General features: G+C 38.6%; 1 pseudogene; it reads right to left on the bottom strand.

Moving 5' to 3' along the window:
- Window positions 1-6471: 6471 nt before the first annotated feature.
- On the bottom strand, window positions 6472-6937 carry LOC105724810 (iron-sulfur cluster assembly 2 homolog, mitochondrial-like; annotated as a pseudogene).
- Window positions 6938-24221: the final 17284 nt, after the last annotated feature.

Below are 24221 nucleotides of genomic sequence, written 5' to 3'. Positions count from 1 at the left end.
TGGCCGGCGCAATGGATTGCTCAGTTTTCGGCGCTGGGAATCAAAAAGTTGGACGTCCGCTCAGAGACCTAGTTAGAAAGTCGGTAATTACAAAGACGACAGATGGATAAATATATAATCAAGGGAAGAAAGCAACCTAAAAAGGCAGAGAATACTGAAAATCAGAATGCCTCTCCCACTACAGGGGATCGCAATTCCTCATCAGTAACGGAACAAGGCTTAATGGAGAACGAGTGTGTTCCAGTAACAGAAGCAGGTTTCAAAACGTGGGTGATGAGAAACTTCTGTGAATTAAAAGAACTTGTTCTAACGCAATGCAAAGAAACTAAGAACCTTAAAAAAAGGTTTGACGAAATGCTAACAAGAATGGACAATTTAGAGAGGAATATAAGTGAATTGATGGAGCTGAAAAGCACCACACGAGAACTTCGCGAAGCATGCACAAGCTTAAACAGTCGAATTGATCAAGCAGAAGAAAGGATATCAGAAGTCGAGGACCAGCTCAGTGAAATGAAACGAGAAGACAAGATTGGAGAAAAAAGGATAAAAAGGAATGAGCAAAGTCTCCAGGAAATATGGGACTATGTGAAAAGACCTAATCTACGTTTGATAGGTGTACCTGAATGTGATGAAGAGAATGAATCCAAGTTGGAAAATACTCTTCAGGATATCATTCAGGAAAACTTTCCCAACCTAGCAAGGCAAGGTAATATTCAACTCCAGGTAATACAGAGAACACCACAAAGATATTCTTCAAGAAGACCAACCCCAAGGCACATAATTGCCAGATTTATTAGGGTTGAAATGAAGGAGAAAATACTAAGGGCAGCCAGAGAGAAAGGTCAGGTTACCCATAAAGGGAAATCTATCAGACTTACAGCAGATCTCTCAGCAGAAACCCTACAAGCCAGAAAAGAGTGGGGACCAATATTTAACATCCTTAAAGAAAAGAACTTTCAACCCAGAATTTCCTATCCAGCCAAACTAAGCTTTATGAGCGAAGGAAAAATTAAATCCTTTGCGAACAAACAAGCACTTAGAGAGTTCACCACCACCAGGCCTGCTTTACAAGAGCTTCTGAAAGAAGCACTATACATATAAAGGAACAACCAATATCAGCCTTTCCAAAAATATATCAAAAAGCAAAGAACATTAATACAGTGAAAAATTTACATCAACTAATGGGCAAAACAGCCAGCTAGCATCAAACGCCAGTATTAAAGTTATATATATTTTAATTGAATAAAAAGCCAAAACCCATCGGTATGCTGCATCCAGACCCATCTTACATGCAGCGATACACAAAGACTCAAAGAGAAGGAGGAAGATTTACCAACCAGAGAGTAAAAATAAACAAATAAACAAAAAGCAGGAGATGCAATTCTCGCCTCTGATAAAGTAGACTTTAAAGCAACAAAGATGAAAAGAGGCGAGGAATGACATTACATAATGGCAAAAGGATCAATGCAACAAGAAAAGCTAACGATTCTATAGATCAACGAGATAGAAAATTAACAAGGATATTCAGGATTTGAACTCAGACCCGGAACAAGTAAACTTAATAAACATTTATAGAACTCTCCACTTCAAATACACAAAACATACATTACCACCTCACACCTATTCCAAAAGTGACTATATAATTGGAAGTAAATCACTCCTCAGTAATCGCATAGCATTTCATAGGTTTAAATGAAATATTGGTTGGCTGTTTGTTTGTTATCTTCTTCCCTTATTCCTTCCTGACTACATCATTAAGTATAATTATCAGTATAAAAGAGGTTTTCAATACCCATTACTAAATTGCATTCTAGCCTGGGCAAGAAAGCAATACTCCCATTCTCTCTCCCTCTTTCTTTTCCTTTTTCCTCCTCCCCATTCTCTCTCTTTCTTTCTCTTCCTTTTCCTCCTCCCCATTCTCTCTCTCTCTCAAAAAAAAAAAAAAAAAAAAGATATGCACATTGTTTTTTAGAAGTAATACTATTGCATACTTAATTATATATAGTGTAAACATAACTTATATATGCACTGGAAAACCAAAAAATTTGTGTGACCCACTTGATTGCAATATTTGCTTTATTGAGATGGTCTGGAACAAACCCACAATATCTCCAAGGTATGCCTGTATTAGTTTTTCTCTGCTGTGTAACAAATTATCATAAACTTACTGGTTTAAAAACCACACAAATGTAACATCATTTCACAGTTTCTGTGGGTTAGGAGTCCAAGGACTGTTCTGCTGGTTCCTGTGCTCAAGATATACAATCAAGGTGAAGACCCGGGCTGCAGTCTCTCTGGAGCTTGGTGTCCTCTTCCAGTCTCATTCAGCCTGTTGGCAGAACTCAGTTCCTTGCAGCAACAGAACTCATAGCGGCTTCTATCTTTGAGGTCAGGAGGAAAGCATCTGCTTCAGCCTGAATCAAGAAGACTTCTGCCTCTGACCTCCAGATCTAGATATGATTAGTTCAAGTTCATGCAAGAGAATATCCTTTTTGATAAACTCAGAGTGAACTGATTAGGGACCTTAATTATATCTTTGTTATACAATGGAAAAAAAAAAAAAAAAAAAAAAAACTTTCTCTCATTTAAACCCTGAGAGAGCAGAGGTACCTGCCTGCCATCTCTGCTTGCCAAGTCAGAAACAAAGCTTGCCAATTGACATGCCTTAACCAGATTCACGAAGCCCAAAACAACTTTCCATTTGGAGCAGACCTCTGTTAAGGAAAAAGACTTGTGTAATGGCAGAAGAAATCAACACCAATTACCTATAGTAATCAACTTAGTCCCTTATAAGTGATTCTAAAATGAATTAATAGGAAGTTGCTCAGCATTGAGAAGTATCAACAATGTGAAAGAAAACAGAAAAGATAAGGAGACTGAATAAGTTTGAGTAAAACAAGATTATTTGGGGTAATGGAAGACAACTGTTTAAAAAATCTAAGATTAGATAAATTGATTAATTAATGAAAACTATGATACCCAGAAAACCAGACTGCCGTCTATAAACAAAAAGTGTAACAATCAAAAAACAAAAAAAAATTATAAAGTAAAAATATTATTGGAAAAAATCAATAGAAGTGTTGGGATAAATACTTAAGGTACTCTCCAAACATTTTAGCAAAAAAGACAAAAATTTTTTAAAATAGAGAATTGTGACTGTCATATAAGTTAAAAAAGAAGAAACTACAGGAAAATCATATGGGGGAAGTAATCAAAGTAGTCAAAGAAAATATTTTAGAGCTGAAGAAAATTACTAGAATAAACGGTATCAGAAAGATTATTGAAAAACCCTTATACCTAGACACAGTCCAGTAAAATCTAAGAAGAAAGGATACAGAGAAAATTCTAGAAGCATCTACAAAAAGAAAACAAAAATAACAAATAGTCATATTACTATCACATACTTCATTCAAAATAGTGCATGTTGAAAAGCAATGGAGCAATGTCTTCAACGTTCCAAGGGGGAGAAATCAGTATGACCCTAGAACTCTTCACATAACTAAACTGCTAATAACATGTGAGCACAAAATAAATGCATTTCTGACATGTAAAAACTTTGAAACGTTTTCACAGATACATTTTATGTAAAAAAAATTACTACAGGAGATAATTGAACAATATTCAAGTCAGTAACTCAAAAACACTGACAGCTGAATGTATCACACACACACACACACACACACACACAAGAACTTAGTGGGAAAATGACAAAATTTTGAAGCCACAGGAACACATTTCCTTTTCTATGGGTGATGGCTTACTGCTTTATTGGTCACTGAATAGTGGGTCCTCAGTGTTTAAAAGTAACCTAAAGACAAAATAGAATTCTTAACTATATTTATAATATTGAAGAAAAATATTAAAACTCTTGAAAATGTATAAATCAAATATAGAAATTTTTTCTCACTTTACATAGAGAAAATTGAAATATAATTATCTGAAGTCTGTTGGGGGGAAATAGGGGAGGGGACAGCGGGGCATGGGGAGTTGGGGAGAGATATCATGGGGAGAAATGCCAGATATAGGTGAAGGGGAGGAAGGCAGCAAATCACACTGCCACTTGTGTACCTATGCAACAATCTTGCATGTTCTTCACATGTACCCCAAAACCGAAAATACAATAAAAGAGAAAAGAAAAGAAAAGAAAGAAGAAAAAAAAATAGTCAAAAAAAAAAGGAAATAGGTTGAAAGATAATATTTAAAGTTATAAATGCACAAGAATAAATGATAGTATATTTATTAAAAATTATGGGTAGGGAGAAAGATTTAAGGGTGACAGAATTAAGTTAATGTCTCCTTTTGATACTGTGGTGTAAACAGATGTTGTTTAAATTTGCTAAATACAGAAAGAGACTTAAGATTTAAACCAGAAGAATTAACACCAGAAACTGTGAAAAGTGATTATATCTAAAAAGTGGGACTGCAGTTAAGTAATATCATAGGATATTTTTCATTTCATACTTTTTTGCGTTGTTTCAAATTTTTCTATGGGCATCTATTGCTGTAACAACATTAGCAATAATAAAGATAATTATTCCAAATGCTGACCAGGATATGGATTTCCAGTACCTCACTCAGTATATTCACCTATGAGAAACACAACCCCAGAATCTACAGTTATTCTAGCACCTCATTCACCATATTCACCTATAAGAAACACAATCCCAGAATCTACATTTACTCCCAGTTCTGAGTGTCAAACACAAGTCTTACCTCAAGATTTTATTTTACATTTTTAGAAGAAATGATACTCTTATAATTTAAATATGATAAGAACTCAGGCAGCAACTCCTGAGTTCCCTCTTTCTTGTTGCACCAGTAATTTCAGCAGTGTAGTTTTTAACTTGCCATTATTCTTTGTCAAGTCAAATATTAGAGCTTGTGAAGTGGAAGACACAGTTCCTCTCTTAAGACATTCAGTAGATCCTGGGACACCAAATAATTATCATAAAAATTCAAAAATCTCTCCAATAATTTTGCTCTTTTTAACCCTTTTCTCCCAATAGTATAATCAGGAGTACAAATAGGCCACAGGTTGAGGATAATCTGAGAGGAAATTGATCACCTTCTGCCTAGTCCAAAGAATCCTTCCTAAGCATGGCAGTAAGCAGAGAAGAGGTAATTATGGTTCTGTTTCTCAGATCAAATCTAGGGTTCCATTATGTGCTTTCATTCAGCAAGATCCTTTTCTTTTAGTGAAGAATTATTCATTCAGATTAATTCAATTTACCAAAGGAGAAGAGTTTCAGGGACGCAATCCTCTCCTCTGCAGTGTGTCCCAGAAGTGGCCCATAGAGCATGCCCCCAATCCAGTCATTTCACTATCCAGAGATAATTATCTCCACCATGGAAAGCCCACAATACATAACAGCTCAGATTATTAATATCAAGTCAGGCATCAAGTAGCTTATGTAAACCAAAAGTAACTTCTCCAGGAAAGGCTTCTAGATTTTCCTATGAGACCAAACACCAGGAAGTCCTGAGAATAAACAGAACGGCAATGGTTCGCTCACCTTTGTTTAACTCTGTTATTTTGCCCTTAAAACAAAAGGTTTGAAATCATAGGTAAAAAAAACATTGTCGTTAAAACTGATATAATATTGAAACCTATCAGGAAAGCTAATTCATCTAGATCTTTATTTTTGGAACCCCAATGAACCGCATTTCAAGAAAGGAATCTTAAGGAGTGGCAATTTTCAACAAATCTAATCATAAGAATGCAACCTTTCTTCTTAAGATTTGGTGGCTCAAACACTGCAGCGTTGTTGAGTGATCTGGCCCAAATAACAAGGCTCCCCAAGTTTATCAAACCCCGCATGGGATAATATACAGCCTTTTTATGTCATAATACCCAAATTAGAGTGTCTCATGGTGATTTGTACAGACGCCAGAAGAGAAACTTTCACACAGGAAAAGAGAAGTCAATAAATGAATGGAATTCGGGTAACAGTTACCCACAATAAATATAATTAGTGTATTTATCTAATTGTACTCTTAAGAATTGTGCATTTACTATACGTAAAGTTTATTTCAATTTAAGAAAAAAAGATAGAAATTGAGTCACCCTGAAGTTCTAAGCCTCCAGGAATTGGAAGGTATAGAAACTATTGCTTTTACACATAGCTATCCATGTATGTACAAGCAGCTCTTAAGGCCAGAGAATTTAATTCCAAATTTTAGAGCCATAGAGGCGCTACAGATTACACAGAGTTTCAACCAGTGATTAAATCTGGGGTAACAGCATCTGGAGGCTCAGCCTTAGCACTGAGGCGGGTCGGAGGGAAAAATTAAGCCAAGAGTAAAAATCCACGTTCTGAAAATAATAGTAGTAAAACACAACATTCCTGGACTGAAGGAAATAAAATTGAGAGGGGCATGCATGACTAGAAGGAAACCTCCAGAATTCTACTAATTCCAGATTCCTCAAATGGGTACAAACTGGTGACAATCTCAGGGTCACCTGTCATCGCATCAAAGTTTGACAGAGAAGGATGACCCACAGGAGCAGCCTTGCTGTGCCTGAGGATTGTTCTGTACCTGAAATGAGCTTCGGATCAGTTCTTGGACCAAGTCCACCTGGGCCCCTTTCACGAAGGCCAAGCTACCAGAGTCAACCACCACCCTTGCCCCACCCTATTCAAATACCCCGTTGTTGGGGTTGATAACTGTATCCAGTGAAAATTTGTATTGGAATCTGGAGCATCCACTTCCCTCCACCTGCAGCCTGAAGAATTCTGACCCTTCAGTGATTTCCAGAAGCCTCTGGACTCAGCTGTCCCTGAGGCGGATCTGCCCTTCGCCGGCCTCGGGGCTGGAGGATGTCCCTTTCCCACGCGTCCAGTATCCCAGGGAGGCCACAGGGAGCCTGCCCCTCGGCCACGGAGTGACTGTTCCCTGTGTCGCGGCCGTTAGGGGACAACCCCAGGGCGGCAGCCATCTTCCTCTGGCCTTAAGAACTGCTTGTACATATGTGGATAGCTATGTATAAAAGCTTCATTTTAAAGAAAAAAAAAAAGAAACTATTGCTTTATTTTCAGGCAGTTCTTACTTTGCACAGTTCCAATATGCATGAATTTCAGTTATCACAGGTTAGTTAAATCACAACAGTTTCCCAACAAGAGAGTTTAAATTTCACTTACAATCTATTAACAGAACAATTGCATGAAGCAGATACAAATATCTATGTAAATAACAGATGCACTGATAATCAGTGAACAATCACATCATTTGTTTCAAAATCTGTTGGTGACAGTCCAGGGGTATCTGAGGTTCAGTTCACACAGTGTGTAGTTGTGTTGCCTCCTGGTCTCTTGGAAATAAACTCATGTCACATTTCATGAAAATAGATACTCAAAAGAAAGAATTGGCCAACAAAGATGAAAGTGCAATGAAGCAACTAAAAGTGATGACAATGGAAGTAAAATTTAAATCAAACATACATAGCACATTAGACGAAGCTGATGGGAATGTTGACACCATAGCCATTCAAGAGAGTCTAGATATGCAGCCAGTGGAATTTGGTGAAGGTGAACAACTTACCAACATAAATAAACAAAGCATTTGTGACAAAAAAAGAAAAGAGGAAGATGTCATAGAGGAAGTGATGCCAGGAAAAATCTTCACATTAAAGGAAATCTCAGAAATATCTCACATTAAAAGCACAAAAGATAAACTGCTGAAAGCCAATCCAAACTTAGAAAAGAGTGTGACAAGTCACCAAGGAATAGAAAAGATACTCATTCTATATCTAAACTTATATGAGAAGAAGGCAAACACTGTTCAAATCATTTTTTATAATTTTTTTTACAAATATATAACGGAATTCAGTTCTCAATGTTTCTGATGTCTTAAATTATGGTTTTATAAATAAATATTAGTTTGGCCAGTTTTTTTTTTTCATTTTGCTATATACTTCCAACCTAAATTAAGAGAGTTTTAACGTTTTTAAGAACTGAGGACAACTGTAATTTTTCTCATTAGTTACTGAGATTGCTTTGCATGATGGATTCGGTTTGCATGATCTTTTTTTTTTGTCTGTCCCACACACCATGCAAAGACTGTCTCCTTAGACTGGATTGTTAGTGAACACTGAAAAGCCATTTTAGAGGGGAACAGGTTTCTTTGGGAAAAGAACCTCCCGATCATTTGAACCCTCTAAATGAATCATGTGAGAAGTCTAGTAGAAACGTTCATGAAGCTGGGAGAATCTACACTACAGCCATCAATCTGAATCAGATTACCTTTTACATTGTCTAATCTTTCCTTTGGAAAACAGTAGGAAGTATTTAAAAAGCCCAATCTCAGCTGCCTCTCTTGGCCCCAAGAGCTTTCTCAGGGAGCAGCAGAGCACTGGCTCAAAGGGCAAAAGGATATTTTGGGCAAAAGGATATTTTCTCCCTTCAGTAAGTATTGTCCCTTCTCCCATCAACAACTATTAATGCCTTATTTCTGTATTCTCATGGTAGCAGTTCTATCCTCTATCCCAGGCCTTATCTCCTCCTTATCCTCATCTCCAGTGAGACAGAGTTCCATCTGAATAAGAAAGATTGCTATCTGCCAGTGGGAGTCAACTAGGCTTCATTTCCCATAATCTAGAACTTGTTTTGAAGATGGCTCTTGTAGCACACCTATAGATTTTCCTCCAAGAATGTCTCCCAGGAAGCTCAACATTGCTTAAGGACATACTTGGCCAGAACAACACTAGGAGGGTCTTTCCTCAAATATCATCTCCTTTTGCCCTTCCACTCGTCATTCATACAATTTGGATTCTACTTAACTCAAGTCCAAATGTCTAATTCAAGTGGACACAGATTTGATTTTTAAAATATCTTTAAATTTACTGGATCTCTTTTATAAGCCCTATTGGTTGAGAAATATATGTGAGTCGGGGGTAGGGGGACAGTCAATAACTTAAAACTTCCTTCGGGTAAGTGCTCACTCTTCCATGTAAAGCTCAAAGATTTCTGTTTCCTTCTTCTGCTCCGTTACAAACCCATGTTTGAGTGTATGGGGGGGACGTGGCTTGAATGACCTGTCTGGGCAGAGTTAGATGGTCCAAAACTGTGTTTGGTGTCTTTCTGCTGTCACATGGGTCCTCACTGCCAATTTCTAATTTGATGCTGTAGAATCAGATGTGTACCGTAGTTCTCTCCCTCTCTCCCTCTCTCTCTCTCTCTCTCTCTCTCTCTCTCTCTCTCTCTCTCTCTCTCTCAGGTACCAGTGATCATCCCCAATCATTTGGTCCACTTCAACTCTCCCTGGCTCTGAAGATTCCGTGATTGCTGGATGTGACTTCCAATTAATCTTGATGCTGGTAGCATATTCTGCAATGCTTGACTTCAGGACAACACTCTCCAGAAAGACCTCAAATCTCCCTTGTTGAGAAGGTAGGTCCCATCCGAGACACATGAGAACCAATGTGGCCAAGATCTAATCTCAGAAACTCTGCTGCCCAATCAAGATGTCAAGTATGCTCTGCTGAAGCCAACCCCTCTGCTCTCCATATTCTCTGGTCTTATCCAGCACATACCTCCCTCACCTCTTCAACCCAGAAAAGAGAAACCAGAGTCCTGCCTCCCTTCAGTGATATGCTGTTTGGCATATCCCTGCACTATGTTGGAAATGCTCTGTTCAGGGCGTCTTCTAGGCTCTAGTGCCTAGAGTCTCGCAGACCCACCTAGGGAATCAGGTCACTTGCCACTAGCACTGATGTTTTCTACTTAAATGTGTCTACCTGAAAGTTTCTAGATTGTCACTCTCACATCAAGTGTTGGAATTGATTAAAACCCTAGTGTCTGCTTTACTCTCTCTTATCTGACTCCCTTTCACTTCTCTTCATCTCTCAGGTTAGGCTCAGTTTATTCTTCTACCGTAACATCCATCGACTAGGAGAGCAAGTTTCTTAGCCTAGAATTGCTAAAGGAAATTTTGTCTTCTCTACACTCAGGGTAGAAAATAAATGCTCACTGACTACCAGCTTTAGTTCTTAGTATACTAAGGCAGTCTCTACACAGAGCCTAGATTTTAAGACAGTCTTGTTGCAAATCCTCTTGGATATTAGCTGGTAACTATTAGTATCTTCTCTTTGTATTCTCATGATAGCAGTCCCAACCTCCATCTCAGGCCCTATCTCTTCTTTATCCTCATCTCCAGTGAGATGGAAGGTTCCATCGGAATAAGAAGATTAAGTCATGAAAATGCAAAAGAGAAGGGGATATTAATGTGCTTCAAATATTATTCCCCTTAATTAAAATAGGTGAGATAATAAGAAACACCCCCACACCAGGAATGCACAAACATCCCCATGCCAGGAGTGTGGCCCTGGAAAAAGTTCCAGCCCAGTAAGTCTCCTGAGAGGATCATGGCCTGGTACATATAACACTACAAAACAGGAGAATTCAAGTGAGGGCAGCCAGAGGGCAGTAAAAAGAGTTCAAGGTGATTGCCAGGTGCCCCTGTTAAGGATGTTTATCTCTGCTACTTCCACTCTGTCTAGCAACTATTATATAGCAAATCAAGAGAAAGACTACTTAAAATCTTTAAAATGTTTGAAATTAAAATTAAAATTTAAGAGTTACAGATAAAAAATAGAGGCTAAAAAGTAAGTTAAAAACTTGAAAAAAATCAAAAATTTAAAATAGACAAACAGAAATTTGCAAAAATAATTTGTTGCGCTGGGCTCTATCACCTAAATTCCCCCTTCAAAGCTTAAAGACTTTCTCTCCCAGCTCCAGTGAAGGTTTTTCTACTGACTTCTCAGGTAATTTCCCCCACTGAAGAGAGTCAATCCACCCTGAGACAGCTGCATTCACTGTGGAAACATAAATCATTGTGGGAAATAAAGGCCAGACCCTGTTATGCCAACTGGAGAAAGCCCTAATCAACCATTCTAGCTTCAGAGCTCCCAAGAGTATGATGAGACTTGATAAGATAGATGAGCTTCAGGCAACGCAATATTTAGGGATCCTTTAATAAAATTCGTAGGAGTACAATGTCTAAGATATTTTGGAAGATGTTCACGAAGAAAATAAATTATCACATCCCATGCTATCCACCACAAAGAAGAAAGCACTGTGAAAGATAAAACTATTTATGTTCTAGAGGCAACATGTTGCATCTGAGAATACTGCTCCCAATACCAGGTAGCACACAGAAGGCTACCAGCTTTGAGAGAGATTTAGAGCAGGGGAGGATTCTATTTTGAGCAGGTTTTAGCCTCAAGTGCTAGCAGCCCTGATGTTTAAGCCATACAGTGCATCCGTAGCAGCCATATCCTATGATGCTAGAGGTATCAGTTTTGGGGAAGGATACTGTGTGGAATTTATGACAAGACCCAATGGGAGAATTACAACACAGACCTCCAGGGATCTAGAGCACGACTATGCAATCTTCAGCAGAGAATGATGGATTATAGCAATCCATTGTAAAATGCAAGTGGTATCACTGGGATTAAGCATAAGCAGGAGAGAAGAGACAAAGCAGGCTGCATGAGCAGGTAACCTGGACCCCCATGTGCCTCATTGTTGCACCTGTACCCCTTCCTTTACTAACACATATGATTACATTTGTGGAAAGAATCAAAAAGAAAAAATAAAAAGTGCTGTTAATGAATAGGTCAGTTTGGTATTTGGGTTTGTTAAAGTGAACTAAAAATGGCCTGAGAAAGACTCCATACTTCTGTATTTGAGTTCTTATGGATAAACTATAACCTAACTTAATAAGTAGACAAGATTGAAAACCTAACTTACGAGTATGTGCCTGTAATAATAGTGAGTGCTGGCCAATTCCAGTAGCCATATTTCAACTACTCATACACTGTTGAGTGTTTAAACTGTATTCAAATAAGACAAATGTCAACCTGCAACCAACCCCATTGTTTCTCTATCTTACTTCCAATTTCTGTACATCACAGCTCTTTTTTTGTTTATAAATTTGTTCTGACCACAAGGCATCCCTGGAATCTTTCTGAATCTGCTGTGGTTCTGAGGGCTGCCCAATTCACAAATCATTCATTGCCCAATTAAACTTCTTTAAGTCAGCTGAAGTTTTTCTTTTAACAAGATTGTTTAGAAAGCTAAGTTTTCCCTCTATCAATGAGTAAAACTTTTTCTTTTTCGAAAGTTTTCAGCCATTATTTTGGCTAAATGAATATTTATCGTTACCTGGAATTGTGTTTCATAATATCAAGTGTTTTTAACCTTTAATATATTTGTAGGCTTCCCAAAATCAAATTTCAGCTTCCATATTATCTTTTTCTTTTTTTCATCTCTTTATAGAAAAAATAATTTATATGAAAGGGCTTTACAAATGAGTACTTTTTTATTTTATCTGTTTTTATTTCAATAGGTTTTTGGAGGACAGGTGATATGTGGTTACGTGAATAAGTTCTGTAGTGGTAATTTCTGAAGTTTAGGGGTACCCATCAACCAAGCAGGGTACACTGCACCCAATGTATAGTATTTTAACCTTCACCACCTCCCACGCTTTCCCTTGAGTCCCCAAAGTTTATTGTATCATTCTTATGCCTTTGCAACCTCATAGCTTAGTTCCCACTTATGAGTGAAAATATACGGTGTTTGGTTTTCCATTTCTGAGTTACTTCACTTAGAATAATGGTCCCCAGTTCCATCAAGGTTGCTGCAAATGTCATTATTTTGCTCCTTTGTATAGCTAAGTAGTATTTCATGGTATATATATATATATATATATATATACACACACACACACACACACACACACATATATAATGTGAGATTTAAATTTCATGGCGTATATATATATAATGTGAGATATAAATTCCATTTATATGTACATATATATGTATATCACATTTTTATATATCACATGTGATATATATATCACATTTTTTTATCCACTAGTGGATTGATGGGCATTTTGGCTGGTTTCATATTTTTGCAATTGCAAAATGTGCTGCTATAATACATGTGAAAATATCTTTTTCATATAATTACTTTTCCTCTGGATTGATACTCAGGAGTGGGATTGCTGGATCAGACGGTAGAGCTACTGGATCAAATGGTAGAGCTATGGAGATTAAGCCATCTCCATACTGTCTTCCATAGTGGTTGTACTAGTTTATATTCCCATCAACAATGTAAAAGTGTTCCCTTTTCACCACATCCATGCCAATATCAATTTTTTTTTTATTTTTTTAATATGGCCATTCTTAAGAAGTTGGTATTGCATTGTGGTTTTGATTTGCATTTCCCTACTAATTAGTGTTCAGCATTTTTCCATATGCTTCTTGACCATGTGCATATCTTCTTTTGAGAGTTGTGTATGCATGTCCTTAACCCACATTTGATGGGATTTTTTTTTCTTGATGATTTGTTAGAGTTCCTTGCAGATTCTGAACATTAGTCCTTTGTCGGATGTATAGACGGGGAAGGTTTTCTCCCATTCTGTGGGTTGTCTGTTTACTGATTGTTGTCTGTCCGTTGATTATTTCTTTTGCTGTGCAGAAGCTTTTTAATTTAATTAAGTCCCATCTATTTATCTTGGTTTTTGTTGCATTTGCTTTTGGGTTCTTGGTCATGAAGTCTTTGCCTAAGCCAGTGTCTAAAAGGGTTTTCAAATGTTATCTTCCAGAATTTTTATGGTTTCAGGTCTTAAATTTAAGCCTTTTATCTATCTTGAGTTGATTTTTGCACAAGGTGAGAGATGAGAATTCAGTTTCATTCTTCTACAAGTGGCTTGCCAATTATCCCAGCACCACTTATTGAATGTGGCGTCCTTTCCCCACTTTATGTTTTTGTTGGTTTCTCAAAGATCAGTCGACCATACGTATTTGGCTTTATTTCTGGGTTCTCTATTCTTGTTCCGTTGGTCTATATGCCTATTTTTATACCAGTACCGTGCTATTTTGGTGACTAGAGAAAAGGACCAAAAGGGGGGAATTGTTAGAGAACTAAAAATGCCCTGAGAAGGACTCCATAATTCTCTATTTGAGTCCTTGTGGATAAACTGTAACCTAACTTAATAAGTAGACAAGATTAAAAACCCAACTTAAGAGCATGCTCCTCTAACAACAACTGAGTCTTCACCAATCCAAACAGCCATACTTCAACCACTCATACATTGCTGAGTGTTCAAACTGTGTTCAAATAAGGCAAACACCAACCTGTAACCAATACAGCTGGTTCTGTACCTCATTTCTGATTTCTGTATGCCACTTCCCTTTTCTTGTTTATAAATTTGTTCTGACCATGAGATATCCCTGGAGCCTGTCTAAATCTGCTATGATTCTAAGGGCTGCCCAACTTGTAAATCATTCGTTGCTCAATTAAATGCCTTTAAATTTAATTGAGATGAAGTTTGTCCTTTAACAAGTTCAAGCTGAAAATGGACAGCAGCTGTCCTATACACTTACTTGAACTTTAAAGTGCTGAGAAGGAGTCCTTTAACTAGGCCTATTTTGAGGTGGTGCATTTGGTCAACCACTTCGAGTAGAAGAAAAAGTGGCCTGAAGTTAGCTCAGCATTTCTAAGAATTCATGGGCAATTGCAAATGCTTCAGCTGATTGGTCAGGTGCCTAGAAAGAAGTCTATCAGAACATCATGGGCTATAAAACTAGATTAGAGGCATGTGATGAACCAAACAGGAGACATGAAGTGTGCAGATCTCAATATTACATGTTCACATCACTAGAGAATATCCACCATGGAAGAGCCACCAAAAAGCCAACTGGACATAAAGACTCAGCAAATTGACACCAGTCAGCCTCTGACACAAGGGGTGTATGAAAGGAACAGCTGTGGAGGCAGAGATGGATGCTATTAATAGGCTCAAGGTCATTGGCTCCCACTTATCAAGGCTAATCTAGATTTTGCAGCTGCTGCATGTCTAGTCTGCCAGCAATAGATGCCAAGGCAGAGGCCCAACCATACCTTGAAAAGAACAACTAGTCACAAGGGTATCGAGTTGACTCTATTGGACCCCTTCTGTTCTAGAAGGTATTTTAGCAGGAATTGCCATATATTCTGGATATGGCTCAGTCTTTCCTTCCTACAGAGCCTCAGCTGAGGGCTTTGAGATTGTTTGTTTCACCAACACAGCATCTCATATAACATCACATCAGAGCAAGGAACCTGCTTGTCATCAAAGGACACATGACATGGTATCCCCTGTACCTATCCCATGCTACCTCTCCCTGAAGCTACTCGCTTGATTAATAGAGCAATAAAATAGCCTATTAAAGGCTCAGCTGAGGCACCAAATCCGAGATGATATCCAGTAAGGACAGTGCCATCCTCCAGAACACACTATAGACACTAAAACAATAACCATTATATGGCACTCTATCTCTGTTAAGAATATGTGGTATGGGTGTGGTGGCTCACTCCTGTAATTCCAGCACTTTGGGTGGCTGAGGAGGGCAGATCACGAGGTCAAGAGATGGAGACCATGCTCGTCAACATGGTGAAACACCATCTCTACTAAAAATACAAAAATTAGCTGGGCATGGTGGCACATGCCTGTAGTCCCAGCTACTCAGGAGGCTGAGGCAGGAGAATCAGTTGTACGAGGGAGGCGGAGGTTGCAGTGAGCTGAGATCATACCACTGCACTCCAGCCTGGTGTCAGAGTGAGAACCACCTCAAAAAAAAAAAAAAAAAAAAAACCAATAAGAATATATGGGTCTTGGAACCAAGGGGTAGAAGCAGGAGTGGTCATGCTTACCATCACTCCCAGGGCCACTTAGAAAATTTATGTTTCCTATCATCTTAACCCTTGAGCTCCATGCACTTACAGGTCATGGTTCCCAGAGAGATCTCACTTCTATGTGGGACACAGGAAGAGAATTTTAAGCTGCTGCTGCCATCTCATTTCAGACCCCTTGAGTCAAGAGAACAGCAAGCAAGAAGAATTGCCATCCTGGCAGAGGCAGTTGACTTAATGGGCATAGTAACCAGGGGCTAACATCCCTCAGAGAAAGGGTCTGTGACCTCCATGAGGTCAACCAATAAACCACCAATCATAAAAGTGGAAAGTTAGCAGAATCTAGAACAGATCATAAAGGAAGAAAATGAGTATTGGCTGTGGACTCAAGACCACATGTCTCAACAGAGCCACTACTTTTTCTTCTAAGTTTTTATAGTTTCTCCCAAGAAAAGAGATAATCAAACTCCCAGAGGAGCTGCTTCAAGAATATAAATAAGCCTAGTAGATATGACAGTATAGGGGTGAACAGCCTTGAGTACCATGTTATGAGCCACCCAGATCCCGCACTGAGGATTAGAGGGCTTGTTCCCCTAGCTTTGGGGATGGTTGTTGATGAACAGCTCCCAGCTGTGGACCCTCTAGGAGGAACTGCCTCAGTTGAAGAGAGACACATGCCCAAGGGCTTCCCAGGGTAGACTGAACTCCATAACTCACAGGCATGGAAGGTTTGAAGACCCAGCCACCCCCAACTTGGGGCAACTCCAAAGGGTCATCCCAAATTCTCTTCTAATCTCCTTTTTGGTGATTGTTACCCAGACATAAACCTGAAAGCTATCTTCTAGGCCTTTCTCTCCCAACCCCCAATATTCAATGAGTGATTTCCACGCCCCAAACCCTATACCAAGTGCTTTGCCCGCATAGCCTCCTTTACACTTCTCCTCTGAGACAGTGACTGATATTATGTCCACTTTATAGATAAGGGTAATCCCGTTTGGAGATATGAAGCAAGTTTTCAAGGTCACACAGCTAGTAAGTGAAGGAAACATTTACTTCTCTCTGCTCTAGAATCCACACTCAGCCAATTCCCTGTATAGTATCTCCACTTATCTGTGGTTCCATTTTCCTTGGTTTCAGGTGCCTATGGTCAAATACCATCTGAAAATATTAAAAAGAAAATTCTAGAAATACACAATGTATAAATTTTAAGTTGTGTACAATATGAGCACTGTGATGAAATCTCATGCCATCCCATTTTATCCTGCCTGGGACATGAATCAGCTCTTTGTCCAGCATCTCCGTATTGTAGATGCTATCTGCCCAGTAGTCATTTATAATTCATCTTGGTTATAAGATTGAACAAACATAGTATATATAGGGTTCAGTATCATGCATGGCTTCAGACATTTGCTGGGGGTCTTGAAACATAGCCCCCACAGATAAGGAAAGACTACGGTACTTTTTATTGCATCAGAAAAGCCAACATATCCCTATTTTCAATTTTGCAACCTCACCCAGTTATTTTTAGAGAGTAATATTACTTATCCAAAGGCAATTAAAAAAGAAATTCTGCTTGCCACAAGGAACAGAGAGGTTCATTCAAGTTACCTATGCATAGTTAACCTGGTACGTATGCTAACTAGCAGTGGAGACAGGGATCTCTCAGTGTCTAGAGACAGACATGCAGACAGCCTCTTGGAGAAGGGAACCAATTTAGGGACAAAATGGATGCTTACAATCCAAGCAGCTCCAAAAACCAACTTATCTCGATGCTTTCCAGCTGTACTTTGTTATGTTCACTGCACCAATGTTCATCAGTTGGCATGGCTCAGCTCTCTCTGTCTTTTCTTCTTCTTGAGTATCCCTTTCCACGTATACTTCTACTACTGAGTCCCTCTCCTCAAGATCAAATTATTGAGGGTGATTGCCTGCCCTTCGGGAAGTTCCAGTTCAATAAAATGTGGGTAAGATAAAGGGAATAGAGGGAACTGGACACCATAGGTACAGGAAATGCCAGATATGCCCAAAGACTGCCTGGGAAAGGAGCCCTCAGCAGGTGATGGAGAGTAGGAGGAAGGCTGAGAACAAGGCAGGTCTTCTGAAGTTTGACCGTGTGGAAGATACATCAGGGACCGAGCTCATAGTGAGCTCCTTATCACTAGAGTAAGGCTTTTCCTCACCCATTACAAGAAATTCTATTTCTCCTTTTTTCTATCCTTAATGGTTGCTGCAGTTTCAAAGCATGATGTAGATAGGCCAGAACTTCAAATATGTTTCTTACGTAGGCTTAGAAATGTGACTGCTGAAAGGAACCATGGAGTTGCAAACTCTAACATTGGCCTCTATGGGAAATAAGGCGTTATGAAACAGTCTGTTTTCTTTACAGATTGCACTAAATATAATCAATATTAGAGGAATTATATGATCAGATTGTTGTTTTAGAAGGATAATTTCAACAATGGGGGTAAGGAGATGTAGCAGGGAGAGGGATGAAAGAGCAGTTAAGATGCCTTTCAATCGTTTAGATGAGAGAAGGTGAGGGTCTTACTAAAAAAAGGCAATGCACCAAGCACGCTGCCGAGGTATTTATGGTCGGGAGAAATTAAGATGCCGATGACAATGAGACAATGAGGTGAGGTGGAGTGGGTTGCAGGAGTAAGATGAGATTGATAAATTTAGGGATTTGAGCAGCTTTAGTTAAGGCAGGAAGTACAAGTGGAGCAGAGGATGGATGTTTTTGTGGGGAAAGGATTATGTATGACACATCTGATTTCGAACACATTGCATTTTAGTTTTCTTCAAGTGATTCATGTGGAACTTTCCAGAAGGACGTGAAAATCTGGATCTGGAGCTTAGAATACAGGTTGGAACTGGTCATATACATTTGGCAACATATGGTCTATTCTAGCCTTTCCACTTTGAATATTACTTTCAATAAAGAAAGCAAGCCAATGAGAATGTGCATGTCTGTCTTTCTGTGATCATCTGTCTCTAAAATAGAAGTTGACTCTTTTCTCTTAAGTCTTAAGACATACTGAATTACTGAGGAAAAAGAAAAAGCCAATCCCAAAAGATTACATACTAAATGATTTCATTTGTGTGACATTTTTGAAAAGGGAAGAAAATATAACATTTTGGCAACGGGGAGCAGATGAATAGCTTCCCGGGCCTCTTGAGAGGGCACTGAAGAAAAGCAGTAATGGTGATGAGAGGGCAAAATGAAGGAGTTCCATGGTGATAGAATTGCTGGGCACTTTGATTGTAGTGGTGACCCCAGGAACCTTCACATGTGGTAAAATTGTATGTAACTAAACACACGCACATTACTGCAAGAAAAATTGAAAAAATCAAAATTAAGATTGTTGGGTTGTATTAATGTTTATATCCTGGTTTGGGTATTATAATACAGTTTTCTGGTTTGTAATACTATAATATAATCTTCAAGAAGTTGCCATTAGGGGAAATTCAGTAAAGGGTATACTGGATCTCTATTATTTCTTACAATTGCATGTGAATTTAAAATTATCTCAAAATCAGTTACATTTTTTTAAATTTTGAGGCAAAATAATTTTTAAGTAAAAAAGTTTGTTTCCTCCCATGTGTTTTTTCCTTACCATTTCTCAATTTACTTCCCTGATTCAGGCAATGTTTGTGGCTAACTTGTCGAGACAATAGGGTTTGAAGAGAAAGGAATATACCACAAGTCTAGGAATAATTTTCCCTCATTGTGATAGAGTGGGGTGAGAGTTGAGAAAGAAAGAGAGATTGAAGAATCCTTAGATGGCATGAGACAATTGGGACAGAATAAGTGATATGTCAGCAAAGGTTCTTGTTACTGTGACACATTGCTTGAGGAACCAGGAGTTAAATGAACCAGGATCATGAGCTGTGGTCCACAGACTACCTGACCTTCTCTAAGGTGAGCACAACTCAGCCTTTCCCTAGGCTAGCTCCCCTAACCACCAGTGGCTGATGAGAGCATCCCTTGGTCAGCAGCCAGCACTATTACCAAGCAAAAGGGCTCACTGCCCAGTGCCCATAGAAACCAATACTATGGTACCAGTTTCTGAGAAAATAAAGGCCTTATTGTGAGATTGACCAGCATGGAAACAGGACGTACAGCCCAAATACATCATCACTCTTATCTGGGGTTTGGGGCAAGTTGTACGGGTTAGGGAAGTTTTATGGGTTAACCTGTATAAGTTGCTATACAGATGCACTGACAGAGCAGGTTTTGATTGGAAGAACTTCAAAGACCGTTTATGGTAAGGTATGGGGAGGGCTGTTCTCACCAGACATTCTTAGAAAACAGACCCTATGTTTTTAAAAGAGGTCAAAGTTTCCTGTGGATACTCTTACTGCTAAATTTACAACTTTTTAGATCTGTGCCTGCAAAATAACTGGGCATTCTGTTATCAACAGAATATGACCAGGCAAGACTGATCCGGTGGTTATAGCACCTTATCCAGTGACTATACAAAGTAATGCTTATCCATAACTTGGTATTTTCTTGTCCCTGTCCAAATTATCACTACAAAGTTCCAGCATATTTATAAACCCAAACAAAAGAGATGAATCCTGGAAGTCTGGTGAATAGTGGTACTTGAAGGAGATGTTCTTCTATCTATAATATTTAGGGACTGATGCTTAACAGGGCCAGCTTGGCAACCAGCCTTCCCACCCTCCTTGAACTGGTTCAGCCTAGCTTTAGTTCCTTTCTGTTTCTCAAGCAGTCATCTTATGCCTGTGGAAATTCTAGATTTTAGTTTTTCTATAATCTTTTAAGCCCATTTTGTTATTTAAGTCTAATTTTGAACGCAATATTAGTGGATCTTACAACATTAGAGATCCGCAGAGACCATTTTATGAAGCCACATTTATTTTTATATCTCTACATTTTCTAGTGCATTTGGGCTATATTTTGTTTTCTGAATTTTTATGTTTGGAGGGTCTACCTATCTTAAGCCACATTCTCCCCCATAAACACCTGCCAATTAACTATACTTTTCTTTGAATTTGTTTTGATTTGGGTTTTTTTCTCCAACAAAAATCTATATGTCTGATTATTCTGGGAATTATCTTATATTTTTCTTATTACAAAATCAGAGATGTCTTCCATTACTTCTGCATCACAAGCGAGTTCTTCTTTACTGGGAAGAATTAGCTCCAATGTTCTACATATTACAACTTCTCTCTTCTTGGAGAATAAAGTCTCATCAAAGCAATTGAAGAGTTTATCAAAGCCCTGCTTTTAGCAAAATAAGGCTTCCAGCAGATGTCTGGATAGTTGGAGTTTCCTATCACAACCAGATCATATTCCTGCACCTGTTTTATAATCTGTATGAGGAATGCATCCTTCCCTCCTCTCGCTGTCCAGTCATCCAAAGTAGTGACATCACATCTGTTTCCTTCTCAATTTACCCTCAACCAGATGTTCTCAACTGTGTTTCCAAAATCAGTTCATTAACTTTTTCTGGAAGAAACTTCTTAAAGACAGAAATACTTTCCAATTATTTCTATTTGATGTATTTCTTTTACCTGTTTATCTTTTACCTCTTTAATGTCATTTTCATTGCCTTTTATGGTATTGGTGATTTTTATTAGAACATGTGTATCCATTTGTGGTAAATTCTTCAGTTATTTCATTACTCCATGCAATAGCGTACAGGTGCCTGTAATCGCAGATGGTAATCATGATTGTCCTATCTGCTTCTCACCCTGAATGTAACTAAGTCCTTTCTTGTCTTAAAGGGAAAGCTATATCACAGCAGTAATTCTTGATGATATCAAAACTGTATAAAGTTCTCTGGGGACATTTTTGTCCTTTATCCTCAATTTTTACCATTCAGAGGCCTTTTCTAACAGGTCAGTGAGACTCTTGTTAAATATGTTTTTGTCTGTAAATTGCCCAATGAGTCATTATGGACTGAGTTATAAATGCTAAGAAAAATCATTCTTATATGAATCATTGTTCAACTTGTTTGGCAGTGAAGATGCAAATTTAAATAAGAGAGAAAATTCTCCCATTGCTCTTTGTGGCTCTAAGCAACTAATTCTGAAAGGAAAAATTGCATTATGTGGGTGAAGTGAATTTTTAAATAAAAATGTTTTCACTGTTTTTAGTTCCTCTCCCCCTGTTTTTCATTTTGAGACATGTTTTATGAGATGAGTAACATCACTGCACAAGCTCCTCACAGATGTTAATGATCCAGAATAATATTTTTGAGTATAATCTCTTAGTATAATACACTTACCTTCCTCATATTACTACAAAAGATACCCCTCCACTCCAAACCTTCTAGTTTAATGATGGCTTCCAGAACACAGGTGATTAGTAGAGTTTTGGTTATTTATATACTTGCTTTAAACAGTGTTAAACAAACAAACAAAAAAGTCTCTTCTGTTAGTACTGAGTCCCATAACGAATGTTTCTTTCAATCCTGTGATGCAGCAATAGGGGTGGCTGTTCTAAAATAAGAACATTGCTGATCCAGATACAGAACTGTTTGTTTCCAGAAAGAAGAGTCCCCCTGGTGGCCAATGTTTTCCTAAGACAGTCCTGGTAGCAACTACATAATGGGGAAGTTAGCAGCTCAAATAAACAAAGCCTGCAGTGGCCAGTGCATAACACCTTAGCTGTGCCAGTCACCTATTCTCAAGGAATATATGGCCAAGGCACAGCAGGAGAGAACAACAGAAAATAGGAATGTGCAGAGAACAGAAATAATGTAAACTTAACTTAAATTGCAGCGAATGAACGGCAAGGAAAACGTCAAAATCAACCATGTGGTGCAAGATAAAGAATGTAACTGTAGGAAATAGAAAAGTTGCAAGAGATTAAAGGCAAAAAGAAAAAAATAAAGAGTGCAAAAATACCAAGGTCACCAAGCCATAGTTGCCACTGATATTTCAAGCCTAAGATGGAAAAACTAACACAAGGATGAGCTTCCTGGGCCCTTAATGGCTCAGAATGATAGGAAATAAACTAAGTCAAGAAAGGTAGTTTCAATGAGAGAGGGGCAGGAACACAGCTGTCCAAACCAGAAGATCCAAAGAGATATGGTGCACATTGGCTTGGTGTAGAAGAACTCCAATCTCCATAGAAATTCAGTCTCTGAGGTGGGACAAAGCAATAGAATGTTGCAAACAGAAGTGAGACCATGGGTCTAAGAACTCTGTTCACTCATTTCATGACACCAAACAGCAAGTGTAATGGAAGGGAAATGCTCTATCCATATACAGAGAGGACTAGTCAAGAGATCAGCCCTCAAAACAGGACAATAGTTCCAATGGAGAAGTACAATATGAGTCAAGAATTGAGAGATGAGCAACATACCTTAGTGTTAGGAAAAACTGAAGACAGTGTACATGCCTAGAGCCCCTTAGGCACACTACAAAGATGACCTGAAAAGTGACTGCTTACAGGCTCTACATATAGGCGATATGCAAATTCCCTCAGCCTAGTGAGCCTGTAAAGTGAAGATGAATGAGAAATGGGTTAGGTGAGTCATCTGAGTCTGTAAGACCCTTGCAACAAGAGTGTGAAGGTGATAAAAGAGGACAGAAAGGGAGCAAGTTTGGCAAAAAGGAAACAATAAATTAGGGTGAAAAGACCAAGCTAGTGACCAAACTCTCTACAACTTGTCAGTTTCTCTTACAAATCTATTATCTTTACTCCAACTCATATTTTCCATATTGTTTTATTAATATGCATGGGAAAACTGGTAAAATCAGGAAGTAGTGTTCATAGGTAGTTAGTCATTTTGTAAGAAAATCACTACTTGTTAAAAATTCCAGATAAGAAGGCAAAATAGATATCATTTACCTCAAAGATAACCAAATAAGGGGCATCTACTTTCTTTAATAGTGACCTGGGAGACTCAAACCATCCTTAATTCTGAGGATGCTGAAAAAACTGAATCCCTGAATCCAAAAACTAGCAGGATATTAAGCAATTGCCAGGTGGTGACCCAGCATGCTAAGAACACAGCAAGGTGAGAAAGGCACTCAAGGCCACTTTTGTTGATTAAAAAGAGGAGCCTAAGGGATTGTGTTGAACTTTTGGTAAACTTCTAGGACTAAAGGTGAAAAGTCAAGGTCTTGATCTGCCAGGATGGCAACCTTGGTAAATAACCTTCCAACATACTTTGAGCCAAGGCTCTTAAAAACTGTATCCAGGCCGGGCGCGGTGGCTCGCGCTTATAATCCCAGCACTTTGGGAGGCCGAGGCGGGTGGATCACAAGGTCAAGAGATCGAGACCATCCTGGTCAACATGGTGAAACCCCGTCTCTACTAAAAATACAAAAAATTAGCTGGGTACGGTGGCGCATGCCTGTAATCCCAGCTACTCGGGAGGATGAGGCAGGAGAATTGCCTGAACCCCGGAGGCGGAAGTCGCGGTGAGCCGAGATCGCGCCATTGCACTCCAGCCTGGGCAACAAGAGTGAAACTCCGTCTCAGAAAAAAAAAACAAAAAAAACTGTATCCAAGTAGTAAATATTAATAGATTAAAATCAGCATTGAAAGAGTTTTAGAATATCTTC

Source organism: Aotus nancymaae, unplaced genomic scaffold (assembly GCF_030222135.1).
Source record: "Aotus nancymaae isolate 86718 unplaced genomic scaffold, 86718_ANA_hifiasm-v0.15.2.pri h1tg000036l, whole genome shotgun sequence".
NCBI classification, from domain to species: Eukaryota; Metazoa; Chordata; class Mammalia; order Primates; family Aotidae; genus Aotus; species Aotus nancymaae.
The sequence above is the reverse complement of the archived record's forward strand: the minus strand, read 5'-3'. Positions and strand labels throughout refer to the sequence as shown.